General features: G+C 45.1%; 1 pseudogene; it reads left to right on the forward strand.

The window, feature by feature from the left end:
* Positions 1-309: 309 nt before the first annotated feature.
* Positions 310-6838, forward strand: LOC123181857 (uncharacterized; annotated as a pseudogene).
* The last annotated feature ends 297 nt before the right edge of the window (positions 6839-7135 follow it).

Below are 7135 nucleotides of genomic sequence, written 5' to 3' on the forward strand. Positions count from 1 at the left end.
AGCTCGTAATTCTTCTGAAGAAATTGTTGTTTCTTCGTGGATTTTATTGATCGGTGTACCAGTGTGAAGTGTGTGTCCAGGTACGAAACATTGTCGAATACAGTCGGTTTCGAGCACATTGGTTATAATGAGAGATATTTCGTCAACCATGCTTCATAATTTACACTTCCGAGTATACATCGATCAAAATGGAATGGTCGAACAAATTCACCGACTAGAGTGTGTTTTTTTCTTCACTTTTTCAAAGTATTTTCCCAAGAAAAAACTCTTCTCAAAGCAGCACCAAAGTAGATCTACAGCCCGAGGACCGGTAGATGTACGTATTTTGCTGGAAAACGGAGAAACATGTGCTTCCTTCTCCCACTTCACAGTTCACGCTCTAGCCCCAGCCCCCCACCTCCGGAAACCCCGATCTCCGGCAATGTCACTCCACCAGCGGCCGCACCAGAAGCCGCTGGGCGCCGACTCCCTCCCCGTCTCCACGGGCCCCGCTAACGCCGCTCCTTCCCGCCCTCTGCCCCTCCTCACGCTCCCCTACCTCTTCTCCCTTCTCGCGCTCCTCCTCCTGCTCGCCCTCCTCTTCCCCTGGGGGCCGCCCCGCCACTCCGCGCCGGCCTCCCCGTGGCGCTCCTACACGCTCCAAGACGCCGCCGCCTTCGCCGCGGCCTCCGGCAACGGCACCATCATCCTCGCCGCCATCTCCGGGCCGTACCTCCCCTTCCTCTCCAACTGGCTCATCAGCGTCCGCCGCGCCGGCCGCGCTAACCAGGTGCTCGTCATCGCCGAGGACTACGAGACCCTCGAGCGCATCAATGCCGCATGGCCCGGCCACGCCGTCCTCGTGCCCCCCGCGCCCGATGCCCAGGCCGCTCACAAGTTCGGGTCACAGGTGGGGAGAAATCTCGGTTACCACCAACCCAAGCTGTTTGATGAAATGTCCATGTGCGTGACTCTGCCTGCTCTTGTGTGCAGGGTTTCTTTAACTTCACCTCGCGGCGGCCGCGACACCTGCTGCAGATTCTCGAGCTGGGGTACAGCGTCATGTACAATGACGTCGACATGGTGTGGCTTGCCGACCCGTTTCCATATCTAGTCGGCAACCACGACGTGTACTTCATGGACGACATGACTGAAGTACGTACAGTTGTTGTGTTTGTTGTTGGGGCTGTTGGAAGAGCATTTGATGATGTGGAAATTGTTGGTGCAGGTGAAGCCACTGAATCATTCACATGCGCTGCCGCCGTCAGGTAAGAAGGGGCGGCCATACATTTGCAGCTGTATGATCTTCCTGCAGCCAACAGAAGGGGCAAAGCTGTTGATGAGGAAGTGGATTGAGGAGCTCAAGGAACAGCCCTGGTCGAGGAAAGCGAAATCAAATGATCAGCCAGCATTCAACTGGGCTTTACTAAAGACTGCTGGGCAGGTTAGGCATGAACGTCTAAATGTTTTCTGTGGCAATTGAATTTGAACTTTATTTCGTTGCATTTGCTTGAACTGAGCATATGCATTTGTTTCTTCGCTTAAACAAACTAGTGACACGGAGTTATCTGGTCAATGGGTTCAGGGCTGCTTAAAGTTGAAATTGATTTTCGTGTATGCTCTGTAGTCTAGACCAGTTGAAGTACCGAGGAACTCAAATTTTGATATCAATCTGGATCGTATATAGGCTTGTTTAAAAATGTACACAATCTTTACCAATACTTTCCTGTACATTGCTTAGAAATAGCACTGATGTTCCAAACTTCTAATATATAATTTTTTGTGTGGTGCCATGTGCTAATGTGTTATTTCGGTTTGTCAAACTATCAATATACCGTGTGCCTTAAATGGATATACCTCTACATGTACATCATTGCGGTTGTGTGAGCTTGTGTCCTTGCAGTTGTTATGTGTTATCTTATCTTTTTTGCCAGTGTTTTCTTTATCTCAAGGAAAGCGGTAGGGAGAGACTAGCATCCTTGAGGGACATGACGTAGCAGCATTAGGTGGAGTCATGTTGAACTTGGACTTAAGTTCTTCACTTCTTTGTGTCTCGAATTGTCCAACCAGGCCCAAGTCCTAGGTTGAACAAACTCCCTAGGCCAGTCATGATTAGTTTAAATTCTGTTTATTGTGCAAGGTCATGTTACTAAGAGATAAGAGTTTCGAGTCAGATGTCGTGCATATGAGTCGTACCAGATTCGCCATGGCCTCATACAGGAGGGAGGTAGTGATCAAGCTCATGTCCAGGTGGACACTGCGCGACCGCCACGGCACTAGGCATAGTAGGTTCATAGAGGACAGAATGATGTTTGACTTGTGCTCAAGTTTTTGATCCACCGAAGTCTCTAGGCTAGTAGGGAACAGTTCAAATCTCTGTTGTGCGAGGTTGGGATACTGAGATAAGATTAGTCTGTATTCAGTCTAGAAGATGGATATTATATATATCTAAGCGGTAATGATCTCCTGAGATCTAGCAAGAAGTCATCTTTCCAGTCTTTCTTCTATCCTGCATGCCTTATCTCCTTCACGGCAATGCCAGAGAACCTAGAATGCACCGATACGGATACGTAAATTCATCATTTTTGAAAAGTGCTACTACGGGGATACGCTTGACTAATTTAATAAAAATAATGATAAATAGTTATTTACTATGCAGTATGAACAACAAATTAGTTTGATTTTTTTTCCTAAACATGGCCAAGGTACAGATTACATATTAATATCATGCAGAAGAACACCAAAACAGATATGCTTGTAGTGTAGGGAGGGTAGCTGCCCATTAGATAGAAATTTATATGAGAGAGGGGGAGGAGAGAGGAGACGGAGCACCGGATTAGCCACCACCGGTTGCCTCCAGCGAGCTACTGCTCGATCCTGCATGCCCTCGAGCTGCTAATCGAGCATGTGAGCTGCGACACATACATCGGTGTTACTGCAGGAGCATCGGAGCTGAGAGCATACCTTGGTGCTGTGTGAGAGGGGCTGAGGGTGAAGGGTATTCGATGAAGAGGACGACACGGAGTCAGTGAGGAAGGAGGAGGAGCTCGTTACCGTCGCCGCCTGTTGTGGAGCTCGAGAGGAACGAAGTGGGGAGGGAAAGGATGGGGTGTTGGGGAACTAGGTTACTGGTTCCCTCTTAACTGGGCTGGGTGGCTGGGCCGTATCCAAAACGCACCAGCGTATCTTTTTTATTTTAAATCGTCTATTCATGGATACTCGAAGGATATGTATCCAGCACGTATCGGGGATGAATCCGTATTGGATATGGTATCCGATACGGATACGCTAGGTCCATGAAGTATCCGTGCATTCGAGCAGAGAACCAAGGTTATCAACCTCAACGTCCTGTTATCCACGTGTACATGTTATTTTACTGGGACGGGGCACAATTGGGCAATGTGGAGTTGAGGACTTCTCATTTTATCGGTGGAACATTTGCCGACAACTTTTCTACTATCTAGACAATAGAGTTCGCTGTGTAAGCATCAACCATTTATGGGAGTTGCTGTAGTGGATAGATAGAGAACAATTTGAGAAACACTTACGATTGTTAGTTAATCATTCATATGCCATGCTGAATTACAACAACAAATATGTTAACGACAGCATGAAAAGGCACCTAATAGATTGAAATTTGAATGAGAAGGTGGTTGAAGTTGAACTTTGACTGATTCCATTTTGCTCGATATCCGTTTTAATCATCTCCATCTCCATGTGGTACTTCATCTAAAATGTGGACCCAAGTAACTGTTTCGGCATGGTTTTAGCTTCTACACTGTTATCTTTAATGTGGACTTAAGTTGACATGCATTGGTTGTACTAAGCTTTGCCATGTTTAAAATGTACTTGTTCAGTAATAACCTTTCCAAGGAAGCTCGTAACTGTTACCTATATGTTTATAAATTCCCAATAAACATACTCCCTCCGTCCGAAAAAGCTTGCCCCTCAAATGGATGTATCTAGCATCAAGTTAGTGCTAGATACATCCATTTGAGAGACAAGCTTGAGACAAGGTTTTTCGGACGGAGGGAGTAACATAATTACCAGTTTTTTTATCAATATCGTTGCTGCGTTTAAGTTTTAGTTTACATTCTCTAAGTCATGCTACATGACAAAGGGTTTTATTCTGTTTTCTCAGAATATTTTCCTGCATCGCTGCCTCCACAACAGATAATGTCATTTGTAAAACTACTAATATAAGATTTGCTTGCAGGTGGATGTGTATCTATTACCTCAGTCCGCTTTTCCAACTGGAGGTCTATATTTCAAGAATAAAACATGGGTCAAGGAGACAAAGGGCAAGCATGTCATTATACATAACAACTACATAACAGGGTTTGAGAAGAAGATAAAACGCTTCCGTGATCATAAACTCTGGCTGGTGGATGAACACGGTGACGAGTCACCACTTGGTAAAATATGAGCAAGCTGTAAAGGCTGGAGTACATCTATCCTTGCAGCAGCATCACAGTTTTGTGGATGGTGTCTGCCCAACCAGATGTTGGATCCACCACATGGAATTCAACAATCGAATTCGAACACCAGATCCGTAGGCAGAGGACTCCATTTCCATTTGTACATCAAGGCCCTCAGGGGCTACGCTTTCTCATGCAGTTCATCTTTCTGAAGTACATCTTTGTAACTGGAAATGGCTGGTCGAGGAAACCAGTAAGATCTTAGGCATGAATGAAGAGATTTTGTGGACATGAGTATAGTGTAAGTCCATTGATTAATTCACTGGGTCTGTATAGCATTGTAGTTTTGTGAAAAATTTGTACCATTATTGTTATTAAAAAGCGCAGCATTTTTGTACACTAGACCGCTTGCAAGTACTATTGCTTATCAGCTTCTTTATAAAGGGCATATTGATTTTGTGACCGTGCAAGTTTCCATAATCAACATTCTCATCTTTCAGATACGCCTCCAATTATAGCAACAGAATCCTAAGCTAGCGTCGCCGGGAGCCAGAACAAGTCCTGTTGTTGGACCCTTTCCTTGATGCCTCCCCCGCTTTGCTTTCCGGAGGAGCAACGCCGTTGCCTTGGCCTCACACAAGGAACACCGGCGGCACGCACGCCCCCCACATATACTCCCCCCCAGCCCCCGTGCTTGCATGTGCACAAGAAACCTCCTTTCTTCTCACCACAGCAGGAAGGAAACCCACCCTCCTACGTCGGCAAAGATCAGATCAATGGGTCAGGCCGTCGCCAAGGCAAAGCAAGGTATGATCATCGACGAACACTATCTACCCAGTCGCGCGATCTCGGGTCATTCATCTTTGCAAATGCTTGCTGGTTTTGCTTCTAACATGAGTGATGTTTCTGGTAGAGGCCGGGCGGGCTACGCAGAAGGCCGACAAGGACGGCAAGGCTGTGGCCAACCATAATAACGCCAAGGAGCAGCTCATCGAATTTATGGATAAGAACTATGATAAAGTCGAGCCTACGAAAACCTTCGATGAGTTTTACCACGCCATCTTCGAACTCATCGAGTAAGCCTTCTTCTCAAGAGTTAGAGAGCGTTGCTAGGGAGCTGCTAGTACAACGCATCATTTTGTTTTAGTATATCTACATCCTACATATTAGTAGTATTACAGTTGAATTACTATTGGATACATGCAGGAATTCTCATTTGATTCCTACGCCTTTACGGATTAAAAGTTCACGCATGCGTATAAACAGGTACTACTCCCTTGGTACAACGGTACACGCAGAAAAAAAAACAACGTTATCTCAAGTCAAACAACGGAAACTTTGAAATATTTTGCTTGGGAACTTGAAAGCCATATGTATAGATTTTATTTCAAGAAGTGATTTCTGAATATTATAATAATTTTGTTGTTCGTGATACATATACTACAGTACAAACTAATCGTCGAAGTTATATTCTGAAAAATGAGTCAATGTCCAAAACGTCTAGTGTACCCAAGGGAGTAGTGTAGTACTAATAGCCTTTTTTTTTGCGGGAAAGTACTAATAGCCTTTGGTCAGATTCATAGCATGCCGTCAATGCCGAAATGTTCCTCATCCATTCAGAATTTCAAACATATTCAGCCAGCTGAAACCTCATCGATGGTGTTTTATATTTAAGAAAAATATCTAACAATTTCTATCTGTTATTTTGCATTCCACTTCAGACAGTTTTGTGAGGAACAAGGGCAGCTGCAGTACAGGATGCCATCAAAAGATAAACTCGCGGAAGTGTACAAGGTCAGATATACCCTCTTCTTTTTTAGAATAAAGGAGGCTCCTCTGCTTTATTTGACATAGCTTCTCAACAGAGCTTAGTATCTTTCTTTGGTTTCAAATCTTTCGAAATGGCTAAAAAGAAAACGTTTCGGTGCCATCATAACTTTATACTAAACCAATGTCAATTAATATGGATCGGAGGGAGTATTAAGGATTTTGTTTCCCTCTCGTGCAGGCTCTTAGGAAACCGGATGGAGTAAACCTCACCAAGGGTCAGTTCCACACGATCACTGAGAACCTCGTCACGGTGCACAGCTTCAGCTTCGGCAAAGCCGCCTTCGACGTGCTCGTGGTCCTCTTCGGCGCGCCGATGTGCGCGCTCCTCGTCAAGAGGGTCGTCCCCGGTCTCAAGTCCTTCTCCGACGACGTCGTCATCCCCGTGGCCACCTCCGGCGCCGTCGTGTACCTGGCCAAGACCAACAAGCTGTGAGCCGGCGGATTATATACAAGTGTAACTACTACTACTACTAGCTTACCACAAGAAGAAAAATAATGTGTCGAATCGTAATGATGCAACTGTGTGGTGGCTCGATCGCGTCCAGATTGCAAAATCTGTAAAAAAAAATCTGTAAAGATGATTGAAACTTTTAGTGATTTTTCTCTGTTCTTACGGAGGCGTGTGTGTGCGCGGCCGTGGCAATGTTGCAGTATAAACGTTCTTCCTTCAAACCAGAAAACGGTAATGTTGAACCTAACGTTGGGAATTATTGGCACACAATTAAAGATAATCTGAAAACTGCGGAGGAACAAACGTAACCTGAACATTTCTCGGTCATGAAAGGAAACATATGCATCAACTTGTATGGAACAAGTTTGATTAGTCGAAAGTTAGGACGAAACTTAATATTTTTCTTTGTTCAGCGTGACGCTTCATCTCAAACAACACAACTCATATGTGTCTGAGG

The sequence above is a fragment of the Triticum aestivum genome, chromosome 1D (genome assembly GCF_018294505.1).
Source record: "Triticum aestivum cultivar Chinese Spring chromosome 1D, IWGSC CS RefSeq v2.1, whole genome shotgun sequence".
NCBI classification, from domain to species: Eukaryota; Viridiplantae; Streptophyta; class Magnoliopsida; order Poales; family Poaceae; genus Triticum; species Triticum aestivum.